Source organism: Patagioenas fasciata, chromosome 1 (genome assembly GCF_037038585.1).
Source record: "Patagioenas fasciata isolate bPatFas1 chromosome 1, bPatFas1.hap1, whole genome shotgun sequence".
Lineage (NCBI taxonomy): Eukaryota > Metazoa > Chordata > Aves > Columbiformes > Columbidae > Patagioenas > Patagioenas fasciata.
In genome coordinates, this window is record NC_092520.1 from 193471530 (window position 1) to 193494175 (window position 22646).

Sequence of the window (22646 nt, forward strand, 5' to 3'; positions counted from 1 at the left end):
TATGCCTACCATTCTGTGTCTGGCACTGATGGGGCACGTCTGTTGCTTCTCGACTGACTCCCAAAACCTACAGCCTGGAGAGCGGCGGCACCACTGGCAGTCCCCTGACCCAGGCTCCTGGCTGCTGTTCCCAGGTCTGCAATTTCTCCTCCATCCACCATATCCACGTAGCTGCTCACCTGGCCCCATTCCAGTCCGGATCATACTGGGCTGGTCTTGGCTACTTGGTGAAGTAACCGCTAAGGAATGTTACATGCACTGGAGTTTCTCCTCCTGGCAGGCTCTCCTCGCCGTTTGTCACTTGCCTGCCAATTGCCCAGCACAGCAATACCTGCCTTTTTTTAAGCTCTGACTGTCACCACGTGGACTCTCCCAAGTTTTATGACCTGCTGCAGACTGAGTCAGCCAAGGGATCCCGGCCAGCAGCAGAGCATTGCTTAAGCTTATGCTGCAGCTGCCGTTACCACAGCACATAGGAGCCTCAGGACCTCATGGGAAACCACAGGTCTCTCCTAGAAATGTCAGACATCCTCTAGCATTTTTACAAGCTTCCCTCTTATGCAAAACAAAACAAAAAAAAAGTAGGATTTCTGAGAGAAGAAAGTCAAGTTCAGCCCGCAGCTCAGCAGAGCGGTGGTTTTCATTCAGCATCATGAGTGGTATTACTGTAGCTGTGTATTTACATCATATGACAGAGGGGTTTTTAATATGCTAGCCTTCAGATGGAGGTTTTCATTTGCTGATTGCCTGTTCTCCGTGGTTTGGGCCTGAAATATGTGCAAAGAGTTTTTTGGAAGGAGAGGCTGTCTGCTACAGGGGGGTCCATGTACTTATTACGCTGTCTGGAAGGCAGCTCATTTGAATATTATTTTGAAATTCAAAACTGGTGGTTGGGACGAGAAAAAGTTGTTTCTTTCTCCCTGCTCCCTTACTCACTCTTTCCTAACATCTATCTATACCCTGGATTTCCAGCTTTTTGGTTTTGAGTGTTTCTGCTCTTCTACTTTTCTGTAGCTTGCTTCTGTTTCATTTTAGAAATAGTTTTTTCCCAAAGATTTTGTTCCTTCTGCATCACCTAACAAAACTAATTATTGTGGGATGATCCATGCAGGGACTTCCAAATTTCTACTACTATACAGCATCATCCCTATGCTCTTTCACCACAAAAGGCAGAAAAAAAATAGTGAACTGAACCAAAGGCAGTTTGAATTTGCAAACTAATGACTAATTTCCCTAAGTACTTGCCAACTCCTAATTATGTCTAGATGAGATTCTTGGATTGCTTGGGGCAGGCATATACTCTTTAAGTGCCTTGCATGTGTATGTAATAAGAGAATAATTCTGAATTACATGTAGTGAGTGGGATGTATCTACTCAGGATTAAATTCGGCTTCTGTGTTCTGGTTTTGGGGAAGACACAACAGCTTGAAGATCGCAGTCAGTCTGAAGATACTGCACATTTTCCTGGAAAATCATCTCATACTTTATCCTGCTTGCCCTTGTGGAAAAGCTTTAAGGTCTCTGGGGCTCTTGGCCTTGCACTGTTCTGAAAGAATATGTATTTAACACAAGCTTAATACTGTGCATATCTCATTGGGGCCCTGTTAAGATATTGAAGAATAAATGATGGTGGTGCTTTAAAGAAAGGCTGCATCAGTCCTTCTGTTGGCAAGTTTTTTCTGAGCCTACTCCTGCCTTTCTTAATTGTTGCTCTGTCTGTATTGTAAGAGTCAAGTCCCTTCTCAACCCTCATACCCTGAGCGAACACATTCTCCACCCAAAACTTGTTGTGACACATCTGGTTTATATTGAGACTGCTGAGTTTCTGCTAAGCCCTCCAGCACAGAGGAGTCTTTGAGACATTTATTCTGCATTCCAGCTTAGAGCTATTTGCTAGGGGAAGAGAAAGCAATGCTGTGTCTGTCATTTAAAAAAAAAAAAAAAAGAAAAGGCTACCTTTCGGAATGCAACTTACCTTTTGTAGTAACCCACGTGGAGGTGAAGACGACAGAGCCAGGGCAGAGCCTCCAGGATGGAATAACTGTGTTGCTGTGGCCAGCGCTGAGTCTTAGTATTTCTCCTACATCTTCCAAGGTAGTTTGTTTGCTAGTTAACATTTGCTACTCTATTTTCTGGTTTTGGTTTGTTTTGCTGCAAAGCGTGCCTTTGGCGGACTGTCTCTTACTGTATAGATTTCCTATCGTATCACTGGAGTGTACAGTTCCTATGTGACTCCTGAGGAGAGACCTAATGCATCTTTGTCACTTGCAAGGACATTGTTACTTTGCAAAATAATTTTCTGGAGTTCATGAGAGGCAATGCGGCTGCTGGCACCGCTGTTGGCTCTCCTAATGAAAAACCGATGTTTTAAGCGGCGAGACAAATTCTAGCTAGGCATTTCCTTTCATTTACGTTGGTGGGTGTGTTGTGGGTTGGTTTGTTTGTTTGTTTGTGGTGGTGGTGTTGTTTGTTTTTTTGAGAGTCTTATAAATCACTCAAGTGCTATTGAAGATTTAAGATATTTATCCTTCTGTTAGAGAGACAAACAAAAAGTACCAATTAAAGCAATTCCAGTAAGAACTGATATTATTATAGCATGTTTTATTCTTAATTATTTTGTTGCAGGCTCCAAACACTAAAATACTTCCTGTTGAAATTTGTTACTAAGTTAATGTTCTCTTTAATATTTAGGAGTGCAATTCTTGGTAGTTTCTGACTTAACAAGGGCTAATTATGCTTATTGCCAAACACTTTTTTCAGTCCTTTCTGTCCTGCCTTTAGATGATACGTCAGCAAAAACCTATTAATAGCATTTGAATTAAGCTTGCTGGAGGGTAATAGAATGAGAAAACAAAATTTTCATTAATTTCATAGGGTTTTCTTCAAGATTCATATTATGTGCAAAGTAATAAAATGACTAGCTTTTAATTAAATTAAAACAATAGTTTGCCTAAATTGTGACTACATAATTTTAAAGTAGCTATGTGCACTTAGCTTCCCTTTTAATCACAGTTTAATCCAGAATTCTTTCTGCAACATGACAAACACGGATGTCTTTTTCTTCCATAAACACCTATAGCCAATGCACATGGACTGTTTCTGGATTTCTGTTTTGTGCAGTTTAGTTATGTTTAATTCACTGTATTCTTTGATTCCAGCTGTCTCTCAGCCTCTTCTGACTTATTTGCATAATATTTCAAAATGTGTTGAATAGTCTCTCAGACACAAGCAGCAGCTTCTGCAGGGCATGGTGATGCTTCAGCTGGGAGAACCTAGCATGGGTAGGGACCTAAGCACCAAAATAAAGTGGTCGCATCAGATCTTCTTAATTGTAACCTTCTTCCAATTCCTCAGTGTCTTTTCTTAATTTTTATTAAATAGATACTTATTCTCCTCAGTTGTCCTGTGAGCTCTTTGTTCCTCACACTTTGCCAGAATGGGTCCCACATAGGGTCCAGATGAAACACTTCACGCTGCATTTGCCTTGCGCGTATTTACACTGCAATCACTTTTTTTTCTCACAGATATACATAAAAGCGAGCTTGTGAATGCAGAAAAAGGTAATCCTGCAAATGCTTTTTGTCAGATATTCTCTTCCCTCTGCCTTGTAGCGCATAATTGTCCTTGGGTGCAGTCTGGCGGGTGCACCCAGCTCGCTGGCTGGCCGGGCACGCAAAGGCCAAGGCGCCAGACACGGTGTAATGGTGTAATGGTGTAACGCTGTGGCAGGAGCACCTGCTCCTTCAAGGCCCACCAAAGGAGCACCCCAAAGACACCGGTCACTAATGAATGAGCTTGTTAAACCTCTTGCACCACTAAAGCCACCCTTCATGAAAGGTTTATAGCTCCTTTTTGAGAACATTGTTAAACTAATCTAAGTAAACTCTGCAGAGTTGCATCTGAATGTCCGTGCTGAAAGTGGTGGGTATCTGCAGTGCTCTTTCTTTCAGAGAGAATGCTTTGTTGTTCTTTGTCAAAGAAATTTCCATTAAAAAAAGAGTGGAAGGAAAAGGGGGAAGATCTTTAATCCACTGGTGGTTGTTTATAGATGTGAAAATAGTATAGGTAGCTGAAATCCTGTATCCAGAAAGAAGGGCAACAAACAGGAGGGTAAGCTATCTCTTCTGCTTGAGAGTGAGAACCTATATCACTCTGTGCTCTTTTGGAAGTCTGAGGATATCTTTTATTTTAATGAGAACCATATAGGCTTTTGTGTGTGCTCAAATGTGCAGAATAAATTGAAACTAGCTTTCTCTGTGCTGTCACACATCGCGCCTGGAATGTGGTTGTGCTTCTGGCCTGGTGAGATCAGGTTTGGTTTTTGTTGTTTTTGTTTTTGTTTTTTTTTTTTTGTTCAAACATAAGGGTAATTCATTCTTCATCGTCAATTGAACTTGAGCATTTTCAAGCCAGCTGCCAGTTGTGATACATGCTCTACTGGCTTTGTGGTGTATTCTTTTGTCCCCGTGGTAAGAAATTGTGAGTACTAGTCTGGTGACCTTAACCTTTTCGGAGGTAAAAATGAGTCACTTGTTTGTTCAGACTAAAGTTTTCACTGAAGTCTTAAATTTTTGTTCTTGCTTTCCTTCTTTTTTTCTGTTATCTGAAAGTAATGTCCTTCCTGTATGTGTGTGAACTTTGTATGGCCTACCAAAAGCAAGGAAATGCATTTATAGGTCTTGTTACCAGAGACCAAAATTTTCTTGTTTCCTTTCACCAAGGAAAGGTCACCTTGTCATCCAGCACGATGGTGTGCTCATAGCAGCTTTCAGAAAGGAATATGAAAGGGAATGCACACATACCCAAGCAAAAAAAAAAGTTCCTATTAAAACATACTTGTGGGTTTCGGTTTTGCTCAATGCTGCCCTCCTTTGGGATTTTTTCCTCCCTTAAAAATTATGACAGTGAGGAGGAGACCATACAGTAACATCATTATCCTAAGTGGGTATGTGTGGGGTCTTCTCTTTTTGAGAGCTTTAAAATGTCAAAAATTAGTATTTTGATATGACTTAAATTTGTTGAGTATTGGCACTTCAAATGATCACTAAGAGTGAATCACCCTTACAACCAGCATTGCATACCTGGAGAATAACAAAATGATTCATAGTATTGTGAAATGTTTTAGGAATCTTGTAGTCCTATGTCTTACTACTTTTCTGCATGTTTGTGTGTGTTCCTCCTGTTCAAAAACACTCCTTTTTCAGCTTCAGGCAGTATTGGGGAAAATGGCATGTGTCTGTTGTACTGAACTGCTGTACTGGAATGAAATATTTGTCAATTATGTGGATTCTTTCATTGACAAAACACTTTGAGAACTGTGGAGAAAGCGCTGGTGTACCCACTGTTACTTGGTTAGCTTTTCTTACAAAGTGGGCCAAAGCGGTTATTTTTAATTTGTATTAATTTTCATTCCTTTGATATGAGGCATGTTTCTGAAATTTCAGAGAGAAAGGGGGTGGCAGAATGGATGTTTTTGGCTGCTTCCCTCCGTCCCTCTGTGGAACATTGAAGTGACCCACTTCTGCGTGATACGGTTAGTTGCGAAGTCCAGTAATTAGCATTAATGCTTCAGCAATGAGGAACAAATGAGTATTGGCCTGCAGCTGGGACTCACAGGAGGGGCTGCAATACCAGCCAGGATTGCGGATATTTATGGAGTTGGAGGTGTTGGTGAAGGCTTAATTTGTGATCATTTTCTCTCACTGCCTTATATATTTAAAAAATGGGAGAGTTGGTCAGAGTTTGTCAGTTTTGTTTTTTTCTTGCAGTTAGAGAGGGCATAGTGTAATATTCCAGCATTGCCACTCAGCTGTTCCACCATGGGGCATACCCAAAGAAAGAGAGTGCAAAACATAGGAAAGGTATTTATAGAGCAGCTTGTCAACCTGCCTACCAAAACATTTTGAAATATACATCTGAAGTCTATAATCTATTTTATTATGCTGTATCTGTAGCTACCAAATCTATAAAGTTACACATCTTTCAAATGCTGAGAGAGTAAAATTGGTGTGTCCCAAGAATCTGAAGTTAGTGTTGCAGCAGTAACTGTCTAGACAAAATATTGAGCTTTTTACATGACTATCAAAGATATTTGTTGGATTGCGATTTTATAACTATTATGTCTTCCATGGTGCTCCCTTATAGATTTTAGGGTTTGTTTTTGTTTTTGTTTTTTTTCTGGAATTGGACCCACTTCTTATACTTTTCAAGTATTTTTCTCTCTCTTTTTTTTTTCTTCTTTTTTGTCCTCTGAGATATTGCCTTGGTCACCATACGAGAATTGAATAGATGCTTTTGTTAGTCTAATGTGAAAAGTTGACATCTGTTTTGCTTTAAACCAGATTTCCAAGTAAACTGTAGAAAATCTGTAATCTTTGTAAGAGGATGAACTTGACATAATCACTGCTTTTAAGAAAATAGTTTTTCTAATTTATTGAGAAGGTGATGGCAACATTTACAAAATAGGTGAGCATAAGCAGTTTGTTATTCTGATATGAACAGGTCTTGTGAATCAATAGTGTAAAATCCTGATTTGTGAGTGATACCGGAGACTGGAGTCAAATATGGAGAGCGTTTTCTTTCTTCCACATCTCCAGCATTTAGAAGGAATATTAACCCAAATACCTCCCGGAATCTAGATGAAGAGCTGGATGAGAAAACCACTGAGAGTGCAGAGAATATGGAAAAGTGTAAAGAATATGGGAAACAGGTGATCACCCTGAGAGGAAGAACACTCTTGGCTGGTCTGTAGGTAGCATAATGCACTTGGTGCATGGGCTTCCTTCTGCAACTGATAGAGAGGTGAGCATATGAGCTTCTTGGGGATCTATTATAGTAACAAAGAGAGGGGACTGGAAACTTCTGTTCTTCCCTATGCTCCTAAACTTGTGGGCTCTTTACTCGATTTGGGTTATGGTAGAAGGAGATGATGTTCCAGTGGAGTGGCAATAATTGGGTAAGAAGGGAAGGGAAGGTATTCCTGAGGGTTTTCATGCAAGGATGCTGCTAGCTTTTGATGTTTGTCCAAGTCACTTCTGTATATTTATATGTACTGAAAACCTGCTTTAAAGGGAGAGGTTGGGATTTCCAGATCCTATGTGTACTTTGAGATCTGCCACAGCAAAGTACTGAAAACTAACTAGTATTAAAGACAGGCCTGCAAATCTTGGTTTTCATCTTCTTTCACCTCACCTGGAAGTGAGGAGCAGCTCCTTCTGACTACTCAGCACCCTTTGAACATGACTGATTTCACTCTAGTGTTTACGAGCACGTCCCATACACAAATGTGGACCATTCCCTGTGAAATGACCCAAAGCCACCAGATGCTCAGATGAAGACCGTCAGTGGGACTGTAAACATCCCACCTCTGATTTATCTTTTCTTCGTAGTTACTTTTTAAAATGTTTCCTTCTTGGGAACTTTATGGTAAGTGTCTGAATGCATCAGCAGCGACTTTTATTTCACCTCCTCAAGTCTCTTCTTATAGCAACATCTGGGAAATTCATTTAATTTACTTCAATGTGAAATTACTTTCAGTTTGTCAGACATCAGCTTTTTACTGTAAGTGTTTAACTCCCAAGTGAAGCACGTCATTAACTGCTATTATTTCAAGAGTTAAAGTTTGTGTAACTAATATTCTAAAACTCAGACAAATCCAAATATTTTGGTGACCATGCTTTAACAGCTCCTCTGTTTACTTGATGATAAATAGAGATAATTAGATAGTATATAACAGTGCTGATTTTCACAGCAACATTTCTTTCTCAGTCAAAAAGCCCTTGTAATAAAACTCAGGAAAAAGAAATTAGGCAGATCTGTTTGCTTGCTTTGCATTTTCTACTGACAGGTTCTTTGCTGTGCTTTGGAATGCATTACAGGAGAGGTAACAGCAGGATGTGACCTGTAATTCCTGAGCACTTTGGGTGTAGGCGATGCAAACATCCATATAACGTCCTCCCAGGAAACTATCTGTCTTAATGTTATAGTACACAATTTAGTTTTCTGCTTCCTTTATTATTTGACCATTTTTTCCCTATTATGCACATCACCATGGTACATTAGTATCTACTGCATAATCTTTTCTCTACCTGTTCTGGAAGTATGCATGCCTAGGGTGGAAATGAATTGGGTGTGAAATGCAAACAGTAAATAAGAAGTAATGTTTGAGCTTACGTAAGCAGAGAAAAATATACACAATATGAAGTAATATCGTCACCCTAAATGTATGCAGGAATGAGTAGTACCCTAACAGCCAAATGACCAGAGTTGTGCATCACTCTTCACCAGCTGTCATCTCTGCTTACGCCCTGTAATACTGTGATTCTTACCATGGAGCCTGGACATCTTATAGCAGCATTTCAGTACTTCAGAGAGGGAATTTTTATGAAGGGTATTGGCTTAAAACCATTTCTAAAAGGGTAGATTTAGATTGGATAAAAGGAAGAAATTCCTTACCATGAGGATGGTGAGGCACTGGAAGAGGCTGCCCAGAGAAGCTGTGGATGCCCCATCCCTGGAAATGTTCAAGGCCAGGTTGGACGGGGCTTTAAGCAACCCGATCTAGTGGAAGTTGTCCCTGCCCATGGCAAGGGGAGTGGAACTAGATGGTCTTTCAGTTCCCTTCTAACTCAAACCGTGCTACGACATTTACTTTCCTGAGAATGATACTGACAACAGGATATCAGTAGTCTTCACCCTTCCAAGGGATGCTGTTTCCAGGTTTTTGACCTTCTCTAACAGTTCAGTCAGTATACTGGGTTTTCCCTTCAAGATCAGAGCAGTAATAAACCTTCTTGCCCAGACAGTGGATTAAAGCCACTTAAACGTTTACCAGCCTATCAAAGTAGTAATGAATTGAGATGAAGATTATCAATTTACATAAACCAGCACTGTATTTATTCATATATATATGTGTGTGTATAATTAAGTGAGCCAGTGCAGTACATGAGAAGTGAAGGGGAATTTTCCCCATACCATGGGTGTTGGTGATTGCTGGATCAGTGCAGTGGAAGAGGAGAACTTCGAACACGCCTGGAATTTGTAAAGTACATATACACTCAGGAGCATTAGTTGCAGTGTTGTGTTTAGATGACTTGTTTAACTCAGAGTTAATTATTGAATTCATGTTGAAAAAGAGACTGCTCATCAGCTGCTACTCAGAGACTCAGGGAGGCTGAGTAAGTACAAACCAGCCATTTTGAGCAGTGATACTGAAGTGAAGGTAATTTTCTTACCTTTTAGCTCCTTCATGGAACACAGTGCTCATCCTTCAAGCAGGTGCACAGGAAGGTACTGCCAGTAAACGCTGATGAGCTCTTCAAGGAGGGAAGCGATGAATGAAAGATACAGTTATAACTACATAACCATTTAAAAACCTCTTCCAATTATTCTATGTGCAACAAGGATTGTAAGCATCCACCGAAGATACAATTTTCTGAGCTGCAGGATTTATTGATTTATTATATTTTTCTCCCCTCCATGGAATCGGTGGGATTAACTTTCACTTAAACTTAACCGTCATTTTTCACCAGTACTATCACCTCTCTTCTCCATCCAAAGGTGCTGCTGAAATGTGGCAAGTGGTTTTGCCAGTAATTGTGTGCTACTTCATTCCATTTTAAATGAAAGTAGAGAGTACAGTGGCCTTCCTTTCTCATCACCAGCATGCTTAACATGCGGTATTGACTGAGAAAGGGCAGAAGAGTGGGCTCCCCTTTAAATTGCAAAGATGTGTTATCTTGCTGTATGTTCCCTTAAGAGCTACTAACTTGATTTCTGGGCAACAAGCTTTTGACTCCAGCATTTTGTTTATGACAAAAAAAGTCTGCTTTTTTTTTTTTTAATGATAAAAGAAAATGAACATAGTTTTGATTATTTAAAATGAGCAATGGCTGTTATGTGGATCGTAGGCAAGTTCCTATTACGGTATAAATATGCTTGATCTTGTTTTGAGGCCGGTAAACATGCTGTGGTAGAAGGTGGCTTTTCTTTGGCCCCAGATGTGCTAAACGCTATTATAATTAGCACCATGGTTAACTTAATCAGAGCACTTGGCTCGGGAGAGAGGTGTTACAGAGTGCACCATAATTAGCATTTTTATTCCTTTGATCCTGAGTGTGCTCTTTATTGACAGAAGTATCAAGAGCTGGTTTGTTTTTTCTTTTAACACTTCAGGAGGAGGAAATATATGTGGCTGGTGAGATTACAACTTTATTAATGAGGTTATTTTTAAAAGATACAACCTTTCCAAAGGAAGTAGAAGGGAAAACGATCTGCATGTGTGGAAAAAATGGTATCAGGCTTCAGCGCTGCAGCATTTGGGCAGCTTTACGGCCAGAAAACAACTCCAGGGGCAGCTGCAGCCCTTTAGAGTTGCACGGACAGAGTTACCAGTTCCAAACTATATCGAGCACGCTGCGGTGGGATGCATGGTTGCTGTTCAAGTCTGCAGAAAAAGTGCCGTTTCCTTAAAATGAAGAAGGGAAATGCTGACAGTGTGATCTGTTTGGCAAAAAAAAACCCACAAGATTTTGATAATACTGTAATAGTTAAAGCTTCACGTATGTGCCAGCTCCAGTCACTGAAACACAAGCATCGCATCCTACATGCCCAATATAAGCAGGTGGCGAAAGCGTGCAGCAGAGCAGATGACTGGTTTGGTTCATGAAAAAACATAACATTTATGTTGTCAGACGACATGCTGAAGACTTCCAAACTTACATCTGGCATCACCGCCCTGATTGCAGGGGAGGAGAGTCAAGATGCCCAGGAGGCTTTTCTCATTACACAGCATGGAGCGGAGCATTCACTCTCACTGCCAACAAACCCAGGACGTTAGAGATCAGGGGCTTTTGGTAGATGAAGCCGCCGTCTGCCTTGTTGGGATAGCCTGCATTAGACCTGATGAATACACTTTACCCTTTGCTCACAGTGTAGGAGGATGCCTGCAACACTTTGTATCTCTAACACATTGAATTGGGTATAATTTCTCTCAGTTGCTTTTGAGCAACTTTTGTTAAGCAATCTGGAGCAAGTGTTTTATGCGCTTGTTTTTTGTTGACTTTGGGATGACCTTAGCTCAGGTATTGGTAGACACATCCTCCATAGTCTACTTCCAATAATTTGTACTATTGTTTTTTAAAAGAAGGCATGGTACTGTTTACAATGGAAAAAAAATGAGAAAAAATAGTTGAGGTTCCCCTTGTAAGAGCTCTTTGCAGGTTTTCACTCTTCCTTTGTGCGTATCTGTCTCTTTCCAGTCCTTCACAAAGAGGGAAGAGCTATCCTGTGCCTGTGTTCTTGCAGTTCATTTGTATCTGCTTTGCCAGCAGAAAAACCATATGCTAATAGAGGCTGCAGAGAATGCAGCCATTATTAAGGGACTTGCTATGTTATCCTTGACTTCACTAGATTACTTTTATCTACTCAAGATGGATAAGTAATTTTTAAAACATTTATGTAACTAGGTTTTAGGTTAATAGTAGGTTAAACGGTTTATTTAAGTAATCTTCCCTAGTGAAAAGTATGTGGAAAGACCCTCTCTCAGTATTCTTACAAGATTATTTTCATATCAGCATTAAAGCAGCAAGCAGTCTCCTTGACAGTAGACTTGGAAGATACTCATTATTTGAGAGACATGATAAAAACAGTATAATCTTTTCCAATACCCATACAAAGCCAGCAATTGTCTGTTTCTGCCATTCCAGTTATTTATGTAATTATACTTAATGCCACACAGATTCAAGAAGAAAAAGAATTTGTTGCTGCTGTTTCTGATTAATATTTTTCCATCCTGAGATCATAAAAACATTAAATGCTTCTTTGTGGTGGTAGAAAGAAGGACAGACTATGGTTTTGCAAACAATTCAGCAGAGGAGTGGGGAGAATGTGTCTTTTTTGAGTCTGTCTTCTTTCCACATAAACGCATAATTTCTAAAGCTCTCGCTTTGCTAGGAAATGCTGCCATGGCATAATATCACTCATGAGACGTTGACACCTTTATTAAACTAAAGCATGTGGTAATTTTGCAGTGGATTCCAAAGGTATATGACTTAACTAGCTTAAACCTGGATATATCCAGACTATTCTGCTTTGCCCAGTTCTGTGTTGCACTCCTGGTGAAATTATTTACCTATTTGGTGGCCTAGAAGTGTTTAAATACCAAGATACCTTCCGTATTGTTCTGCTTAGCATAACTGGGTTGGCTGGGGTCAAGGAGCTCTAGCTGATAAGCCCCCACCGTCCATCTAATCCCATGTCCTATAACAATCCAAGGGTGCTTGGAACTGCCTCTGGAAAGCACACTGGTATTTTCAGGCTTCTGGATTTGGGGGGCTGCTTGAAAGCTTACAGACATCTTCTTCAAATTCACTGCATTCACTTGTGGTCAGTCTCACATATTTGGGTTCCTTCTTCATAGTGTTTGAAGAGAGGAGAACTGGACATGTATCACTTCTGCAGCAGAAGGCTCAAGTTAGAAGTTCAGATTGGGTTCAGCAAAGCTGGCGTATTCATTTAAAGCAGACACGGGAAAAGTTGGATTTTGTAGGCACGCTCAAGAAATAAATATATGCTCATGGGTTTTATAACATTATGATCATCTAGGTTACTCAGTTATAGTGTCATGCACTTGTACAAATTCACTACTTCAGTCAGGCTGCAAGTTCTGCTCAAGCTCGATAATATCGTTTTAAAAAGACATCCAATCTCAATTTTTTTAAAGACTTTTGTTCACGGGAAATTTACTGTGTGCAAATGTAAAAGGTTCCAGTGACTTAATTGCATTCATTTCTAACACTTCCCCTAAATTTTAGCCTGAATTTTACCTCAAAGTTCCATTTTTCAGCTCTGTATTTTATTATGCCCTGTATTAAATGTCTCTCACTAATGTAAGTATTTATGGACTGTGATCAAGCCATTCTGAACTTTCTCTCTGTGAAACTAAATAGACTGAATTACTTCTGGCTCTTGCTTTAGGGCATATTTTCCTAACTCTGAATCCTTCTTGCAGCTCCATCCTGATTCCTTTCCAGTTTGTCAACATCTTTTGTACAGTGCGGACACCAGGCATGGCGATGTCTGCTTGTAATCGTGTCAGTAATACTGGATGAAGTGACAGAACCAGTCCCAGGCATCTCAGCAATGTCAGAGAAACTGAACTTCTGCCACTCTAGGACTGAGGGTAAAATGAGTTCACCCTGAAGATTTGGGCTTGTTACCCTGATTGTGGCAGAGGGAAGGAAGAGGGTAAGTGTGGTCAGGGCTGGGAAGAGCTGGATCCCACATCTCCTCCCATCACCGTTTCTGTTGAAATTAGCAGGACAAAGCTTGTCTCCGGCATAGGCAAAGCAGGCAGCAGGTCCATGACTACCACTTGGTGTTGTTTTGCTTACTACCCATTGCCCTAGATAACCTCAACTTCATCTGTTCCTAATAATGCTCCTCTGAAGTGCTACAATTATGTTTTCTGCTTTGTGTCTTCCCCTAGCTCATGTATTGAAAGATCTCATTAATCGTCTTAGCCACTGCATCCCTGCCAGAGTTTGAGCTGCGGTTCACTGTGGCCCTGAAGTCATTCTTCAAGTTGCAGTTTTCCAGATTAGTTCACTATGTTACAAGTTTAACCTGTATTTGAAGAAGCATGACCTTGCATTCTGTGACTGCTATAAGTACTGTCGTTCAAAAAGCCCCATAGAGCATATTTTTCAGCTTGCTCCGAACTGACTTGCCCTTAGTCTGGCTGCTATACCATTAGTCACATCACTTTCACCTTGACTGCCACAATGCTATGTTCTTCCACCTCACTTAAGACGATAGATTAGAGAAGGACCAAGATCTCTCTATACACAAATCAACCACAAATTTCATTTGGTTCTGGGAGTCACATCTTTCTTAAGCCTCTCCTATTTAATTGTGACACTTCTATATTGTGGGATGCCTCCACTTTACACTCCTCTCTGAGTGGAAGAATTAAAAAGACAAGTGATCTTTCTGTTCTTGTGTTGCGTGTGGTGTTCCTACTACTGCAATGCAGTTGAAGATACTGCAGAGGGATATTTAAATTTGAGCCAAAAAAAAGCCTAATTAAAGTGAGGAAAAAATTATGAATGCATTTCTATTTTTAGGATTTGTGAAACTTGCCTTAACAGAACCTTTGGGCTTAAATTAGTAGACATTCCATTTTTAATTGGAGCATTTTGCTGCATGTGATGGTTTAAAATAAAGGATTAGTTAATTAGGCATTTATTTGAAAAGTGAAACATTCAGGGAAGCCAGACTGTGGTTTTGGATATTATATTGACCGTGTAGATAAAGGGGCTGGGGAAGGGAGACAGATGAGCAATATAGAAATGACACTGTTGGTCATCTTAGCTATGCTTTCTGGGCCAAGGCAAAGACATCACAAAACATACCAAAAATTAATTCAAAATAATTTTTTTTTTCCCCCTGCAAACTGTACATCATTCATATGTGTGTCAGGAGTCTCAGAATCTCTCAAGAGCTTTGTTTTGCTTACCTCTCCTATCGTAGCTGAGCTTCAAGGTTTGTGTATTTGTGCTTTTCGATGCCACCCACATTATATGTGCACTAAAATAAATAGGGATTTGCTACCCAGGGAGCAACGTCAGCTAGCTGAGGGGGTTTTGTGGCAGCCAGCAAAAATAATGAAGGGAAAGGGAAGGTGGTGGAAGGCTCTGGGGTAGTGAGTGCTCGATGGGCAGTGTCCTGCTGACCGGCAGGAATGCGGCCCTTGGGGCAGCCCTGGCAGATCAGGTCTGCTGCTGAGTCCAGGTGATTTTGATTCCAGAAAGCTGGTCCTTTTCCCAATATGCCAGTTCTCAAAGGACTTACGTCTGCATGTTGCTGGTGGTTACCATCCTAGAGGCTATTTAAGGGAAGAGGAAAGGTGCATTTGAGTTTGCAAGATTCATTTTGTATTTTCAAGTCACTGATGCACAGAAAACACTGCTCTTACTGCTGCTTAGTCATACCACCCTAAAAACTGCTAAAGCAGTTACAACTTTTAAAATATCAGCAGATTTGGCTTCTGTTTTCTGTGTGAGTATCTGCTCATAAAAACTGGCTTGCACTTTTTTCAGAGATCAAGTGACTGGTCACAATGGAGTGCTTCATTCCTGTCCTGGATGTTGTGCTTAGGCGTGAGAGCAGGGCTGGTGCTTAGTGTTTCATGTGCTCAATGACCTCCCTCCCGAATGCCAGAGCCATCAGAGAAGCTTTATTGCCTCCCATATATGCTGTCAATCTTAATTACCACATTAGCTCCAGAATAAATATACAGCTAATCAAATATGATGATGAGATGTAGAGTGATGAGCAAACTAGCAGGACCACGCTAGAAATGTCCTCTAGGTAAAGCTTTCCTGGTGCATTGCTTGCAACCAAGCAAGTCCACCTCTTCCAAAAATTATGAAGCCATTTAGGTCACATCTACCCCTATTGTATTTAGGAAGCATCTCCATTGATCTGAACATTTTTCCTGAGTGGTTTGCTGAAGACTGAATTATCCTTTCAGCTGGATTGCAGAGGTTCTTCTTTCCATTTTTTCCCCCATAGCGGGGCTTTAAAGCATGCGTCTCATCATCACAGCAACACAAAATGATGTTGCCTTAATTTACCGAGCACAAGCACACATTTGGTGATTACAGTTAGCTCAGAAAAGATACAAGCTTTTACTGACGTTAAACATTGTCATTAAAGTAGTGAATACTTGGATTGTGGCATTGTAGAGTTTGGAGAATAACACTTTTTTGATCTAGCCTAAAACGTCCTACTTCCAAGTTTTAATAACTTCCACATTTTCTTACAAATGGACAAGTTCTACTTTTAATATAATGCCAGTTGTGCTAAAGTAGCTTACCTCTCCCTCAGCAGAGAATGCTCTGCTGCTGCTACATTTCCAGTCTTCATAAAACTTAATTAAAACAAGTTGACTTCATTCTTGAAGTGTCAACATAGAAACAGTGATATTGCCTCAAAAGTCACTTTGTTCTATTGTTCTTAATGGCGGGATTTGAAATCTGAGCCGGGGTGATCCTGATCATCCACTGCGGAGAGCAAAGAGGAATAGGTGTTTTGAGCCTGGTGCTCTGATCTTTTAAATAAAAATGTGGAGGTCTTAGTTTTCATAGAGACATAGTACAGTACAGCAGCACAAACCTCCCTGGTTAGAGGGAGGCTCCTTGCCACAGTAGAAGATGAGTTAAGTTTCCTTTTTCTTTTTTTTTTTTTCCCTTTTTCCTCGTTGGCCTTGTCAGTGCTATATTTTAAGCATATTTTGAAAACAGAAAATCATCTCCTTTTAAAAAAATTATTTTTATTTTTAACTATTTAATAATTTTAGAGAGACCATCAGAATCACCTTTCCTAACAACTCTGCCAGGAGGATATCAAATTGAATGTATCATTCAAATAATCAAGGAGTGATTTTTTTTTTTTTTTTAATAATTCCAAGTTCGAGTGAAATCTTGCAAATTTATTAAAATTGCTCATGTTTAAAAATGAGATCACTTTTAAATGCAAAGCAATATGATAATACTGAAACTTAAAGATACCATTAATTCTACAAATATGCAAAAAATTGAATTTTAAGTCTGTATTTTTTAGAAGTTCAAACTTATGTTTCAGTTCTTGCAAACACGTTGTGGTGTGCACTTATAAAAAAAAATAAATATTATGTTGGCTAAATGGTAACAAATGAGCCAGTGTTTACTATGGTGAGTACATTGGGGACATAACCATTAGCCAAGGGTAATTTAGTTTTAGCATTATCAGTTAGAAATACTGCAGTTGAGTGGAATATTTTATTACACGAAAACATCTGTAACCAATATATCCCTTGGGAAGCTTACGTGACCTGTGATCTGTTTGGAAAAAAATGTTTTGGTTTTATGAGGTTTTTTTTCAAAAGCAAGTATGCGCAGCAGGCCGTGTCCCGGGGAATCTGGAAGGGGCTCCCTCCTTGTTGTGTACCTCCTGGAAATTTCTAGGAGCTGTAGCAATGTTTCTGCACTCCGGGCTGTAGTTTTCAAGCTCATTCTATAACCTGTGGCACTGAAAATATCTGGGAGATGTGTACAACCATCCACGCTACCTTTATTGGTGCCATGAGGCATTTATGCACAATCATCCTTACTGAGAGGTATCCTAAACCAACTGCAGTCATAGTAACTTTTGGATCAAAAAGCACAATGCAGACATTTGAAAGTAGGTTTATATTCTGTTGAAGTTTGCCAGTGATACAGGAACAAATAGCATGCTCAAGATATTTCTCAGGCCTTGCCGTGCCCCTTTTCGTGGCTGGTTTTTTTTTCCTCTCTTCTTCAATGAAACCAGAATATGTCATCCCAACTTAAATTTGCAAAGCAGTTGCCTCTGCTGAGGCCTTCACGGTGCTTTGGCAGGAAAACAAAGTGCCCAGCTGCCGAGGACCATCAGTCAAGGCCTGGGAACTGGGGGAACCAGGAAGACAGACGGATAGACAGCCTGAACTTGACAGCCCATTAGGTACCTGACCTTCTGCTTAAATGACTGTTGAGTTCTTAAAGATGTGGATTAATGCTTTCTTTTGTTCTGTGAGTTCAGAGGTGAGCTGGGCAGATAGGCGTGACAATTAGAGATGGCTTTGCCTTGGGGTGCTCTATGTCCCACACCAAGGCTGCATCGCAGCTGGGTCTGACGTACTCTTTCTGCAGAGAGAACTACTGAGAAAAACAGCAACTTTCTTTACAGAGGGGCAAAAACCGTCACGTTGACCCAGGATCTCATTACACAATAACACTCCGTAATTACAGGCAAAACTCCTTGTTTCTAGCAATCAAAACTGACTAGTTTATGACCATAGGCATGTTCCAGACCATAATATGTCAAGCGCTTTTTAGGCATGAACTGCAAAAGTAATAGGCTTCATTCCAGGAAGACCACGGCGTTACCTTTCTGGCATCACTTCAGTTCACGCTTCCTACAGCAACTCTCCAGCCACTGAGGCCCAAATGCTGCAAAGCAGAGAGCGTTTCTCAGAAGATCATTTTTGCCTTAGAGCAAGCAAGTGCTGCTTTTTGAAAAGTCTGCCTTGTTTGGGGAATATTTAAGCCACGGTGTTGCCCATTAAGTACTTTATCAGTGCAAAGGCGGAGCAAATTTTTACGGGCATATGAAGCGTATCTATGGGCTCTTTTGTCTGTGGTGATAACACTGTGCCTGGGACCGGGTTGACTGTGAAACTGAGTGTAATTCATCTCAAAACTTCCATCTGTTCAAAAGATATGAAAAGTATGTGCTAATGGGTTGCTGGCAGTGTGTGTTGGTGGAACACATAGAATGGGAAAGAGCGCAGAAGTTTTGACTCAATAAGCAGAGGAGCTGTAAAGAAGACAGGTCATTCCCAGAATGGCAAATCCTTCATTTCCAGTACCGTAAGAGGTACTTCCCATCCTGCAAAGTGAATTCCTGTGAGACAACGATGTTCCCTTTCAGTAAGGAGCAATAGAGTGTGAAGATCCAAGGAGTGTGCATCTCTGCATTTCACCTCTCATTTGCAAAGCGATCAGGATTTAATCCCAGCTCTACAAATGGCATGTCTTGGCAAGATTGTATGTATTTCACTTTCTCAGTGAAACAAATTAAACTAACCTGGGAGGCTGGATCTGTATAAATGTGATTTCCCATTTTTAAATGATGTGAAAGATAAGCCTGTTCTCAGCTACTGACGAGTGCCTGGTCTTGGGAACTGGCCACCCTGCCTTGCTGCTGTGCTCAGCACATCAGGGACATCAGGGTCTGGCTGCTCGGATGGGTGTGAACCGGAGTCCAGTTTCTCTAAGGCTCTCCACACTGTGCCCTGCGATGTGGGGCATGTACTCCCTGGTTAGCAGTGACAAACTGCTCCTGTAAGCCATGTAACTGCTTTAGTATTAGAGGCAGGAGCGATTAGCCATAAACAACACTAGGCAAATGGTACGCCTCTTCTGGGACACTGCAGAGCCCCACTTGCCTTCAGAACTGGAGTTTAGTGGCTGTACTTTACCCAGTCCCACGCAAGGCAAGGCAGGCTTTGCACAACACGGTTGGCTCAGCTTTGTTTGGAGAAAGTTGCATCATTTATGACACCGGAAGTCACATCGTTTATCATTTGTGACCAGAAGGGGTTTCGATTCTGAAATCAGTGCACAATGTCTAGAAATGGAACAGCTTGTTTTGTCTAGTTCTTTGAGTTGGCTAATGTCCGGAGGTAGAAAGTTCAAGTCTGATGATACTGGCTGCACTGTCTGTTTTCAGCAGACAGGGCATGAAGAAGAAGGGTATGGGGAAAAGCACCAAAAAAGAAGTGCAGCAAGAGTAATGTAAGGAGGGAAGGAGAAGAGGGAGGGCAGGTGAGGCTCCCATTTGGAGCAGAAATGTGTTGCAAAGTCAGTGTTTTCACAGTGTATAAATATCCCTGTTGTTGCCTCAAGCAAAGGAGCTGGTAACAGAGCATGCAGGAGGGTCTTTGAAAAAACACCCACCTCAGTCCTTAACTTCTCTATTGTAATTCAGCATTTAAAAGGCAATGAATCCTCTCCCACCACAGGTACTTTTTAAATCTCTGATGTTTCTTTGGACAGATACTCTTGAGTTTTTTTGAAAATAAAACCAAACAAGTACAAATCCAACTTCTTTGAAATAGTGCAAAGGTTTAGCTGGAGAGAAATGTTTAAGTAAGCTGAAAGCAGAGTAGCGTCAGACAAAGGACATGACAACAACTGTTTGTGGTTTACCCCATTGATTCCTACCCTCTCCAACCCAAATAATTGAGTTAAGGAACGTTATAAATTAGCACACACTAAGTTTTCAGTTGTGCAGCAATCAATGATTTATGCCGTTCTTCCATTTACATCATTTTATGTCACTGGAGTGCTGTTTAATGAGAGGTATGTAGTTCTGGTAATCCCCAGGAAATCTGCATGGTGTTTACCAAAACCCACTGTTTGTTGAAGAAGAAATGTACTTTGCCAAGGGACCTGCAGCATGTCAGACTAGAAAAATGCTTCTTTTGGTGTCTGAGAGGAAAAAGCGCGTGCATGGATGTAAAAGTACATAACTTCATGAACTGGCCAAGCCATGGTGTTTTGCCTCCAGAAAGGGGAGGGCAGCCAGGCCAGCTGCTCTCAGGAACCTTGCTCGCAGGTCTCCAGGCAGAGGTTTCAAAGAAGCACCTCGCTTCTCATAGCTGATGACAGATCTTGCTGCTTGCCTACAGCAAACAGGCCTAAGATGCAGCTCTGCTTTGCTTTTCTTTCCTCTGTTGTTTCGTCCAGATGGACAAAATAGTGAGTTTTAATTTGTTCTGAACCTAATATTGCAGGTTTGTTATTGTTTGTTTGTTTGTTTTCCCTGCAAACTTTCCACTTAAGCAGTTTAGTGATTATAAATGTGTAATGATCTTTGTTAGCTCTGTGATCCACTCCTATTAAAGACTTTTGTGCTACTTGGCACATGAGGTGAAACAAATGAAGAGCTGTATTAATTATTCAACAGCTGATGAATTTCTTTCACTGTAACTGTGTTTCCGGTTTGTAGATCTCTTTGCATAAACTAATTGATTTTAATAATGATATTCCAAATAGTTTTAATTAATAATTTAAATATAATTGTTTTGGGAAGTTTGTTAGCCTTACACTGGGCAGCTGGCACTTGAAAACAATTTGGCAATGATTTAACTTCGAAAATATAGTTAGTTTTCCACAGCTGTTATCAAATGAAATTAGTAACTCAAAGGTACGGGATTTGTTTTGGATGAAATGTTAATTTAGTCCAAATCCAGTTGTGTTCTAATCTAAAATTAAACATGAAAATAAGTGTGGAGTAGGCACAGGGAGTTTCCCAAACTTTTCACACCTCGCTGTGGGTGAGGAGGGAGAAAAGAAGGAGGGAGAAGTTAGTGCCAAAACAATCATATCTTTTATCTCATGAAATATTTTGAGCAAGGTATGCTAATCTTATTTTCCATCCTCCCACGCTTTGGATAGGAGTTTCAGGAAAACTTCATTCTTCCTTTGCTGGGTATGGATCTGATAGAGGTTTCAATACCAGGGGACTACCAACCTTTCATGCAGACTAGTGGTTTGACTCACTGCAGAAGAAATCAAGGTATGTCGATTCAAATAGGAAGCCGGTTTACTGTGAATTGTCAAAAAAATCCCTCTGCTTCCTATGCTGGCCTTGCAGACTTTAATCACTGTGCGCAGAGGGAAATATTGCTTGTCAAATACAGTTTTCCCATGGATGAGAAAGGTTTTTAACACTGCAGTGTTACAAACAAGTGGGCTTGTGGTGACAGAGTGGCAGTGCCTTGACCTGCTTTATAACCCAGGGAGCAGGGCGTGGGATGGAAATAGGGCAAGAGCAGATACTCCTGCAGCCCTGAGCATCATCCCCTCCATGGAGGTCCTGTCCTGGCTTGCACGGGGCATGGGCAGCACAGGCAGCTGCAGAGCTGGCAGCAGGGTGGCTCTCTGTCCACTTCCATCCTTTAAAACCCCTTTAAAACCCCTGCTGCCCTCCAGCCAGTGAGCTCCAGTGGGCTCTGTCCTGTCGGCAGCGATGCAATGCGCTGTGGTGAGGATAAAGATGAGATTTCCCAGTGTCAACACCGCTTTGTCCATGCTGCAGTGGCCGCCCCAGACAGGGCACCGGGCGCTTCCCAGCCTTTCATGGAACCGGTTTTGGCGGCTTTAATTACATCTGTGGTTTGGATTGCTTTGCTCGGCCATTAAAACCTATTTCACAAAGAGCAGTATTGAAGTGAGCAAGGAATATTTGTGGTGGCTGTGGATTTCCTCTAGGCCTACAAGAAGAGTAATTTAGTTACTGAAAACTTATCAGTTTGTCCTGTATGCTTAACTCTTTCCTCTCTGGAAGCTGCCTTTTCACAGGCAAGTGACTTTAAAAGGAAATTATATGCTCAATGCTTCCTGGAGACCCCCCCTTGCTCTTTACAGTAGGGCTGTAATTGCAAAACCAGCCAGAAGTGATTTGTTTGAAGAAGAAATGTGGGAATTTCCTCTATAAATATTGCCTTTCCCTTTGTGTGGATCCGAACGTGGTTTCCTCCACTGATGGAAAAAAAAAGTGCTTGAACTGAACAACAAGCACTTTTCCCTGTAGTTTCTGCCCTGTGTAAACATGGAAGGAAGAAGTATCATGAAAAAAACCAAAAGAGCAGGTTGTTGTTAGCCAGGGAAGGACTGAGGCTGGTCGGACCATCAGATCCGCTGGGTGTTTGCTGGCGGTTCCCTGTTGGTGTTGGCAGCTGCGAACATGGGCGACCTCTGCGCGGGAGTGCTGGGCGAGTTAAGGTCCTGGGGAGAGGGGATAAAATCAGTGTTTGCGGAGCCTGTGATTACAGAACCCGCTGTGACTTGCTCTGCAAGATAGGGCAGTATCAGCCTGAGCCCAGCTCCTATCGCAGTTTGGAATGGTTTATTTTTTTTATTTTTTTTTTTTTTTAATGTATCTTTCCTAGTGAAGTAGAAACAATAAGCCTGCACCCTTGCCTCAGCCTAGAAATACATTTGAATTATTTACAGAAAAGGGCTTTACCCAGCAGAAGAGCAGCTACACCCAGGGAAGTATCTGTGCTCAGCAGCAGC

General features: G+C 41.0%; 1 protein-coding gene across 9 annotated transcripts in view; it reads left to right on the forward strand.

The window, feature by feature from the left end:
* Window positions 1–22646, forward strand: part of PLXNB2 (plexin B2) — a 258102-nt gene that overhangs the window by 109853 nt on the left and 125603 nt on the right. The window contains exon 4 of one of the 9 annotated variants that reach the window (XM_071803383.1): window positions 21024–21144. The exons of 7 other annotated variants lie outside the window; for them this stretch is intronic. The gene's annotated coding sequence lies outside the window, so the exon portion shown is untranslated. Of the gene's footprint in view, window positions 1–1926; window positions 2095–21023; window positions 21145–22646 lie in introns of those variants that run through there. One more of the 9 variants, XM_071803384.1, reaches the window with a different exon arrangement.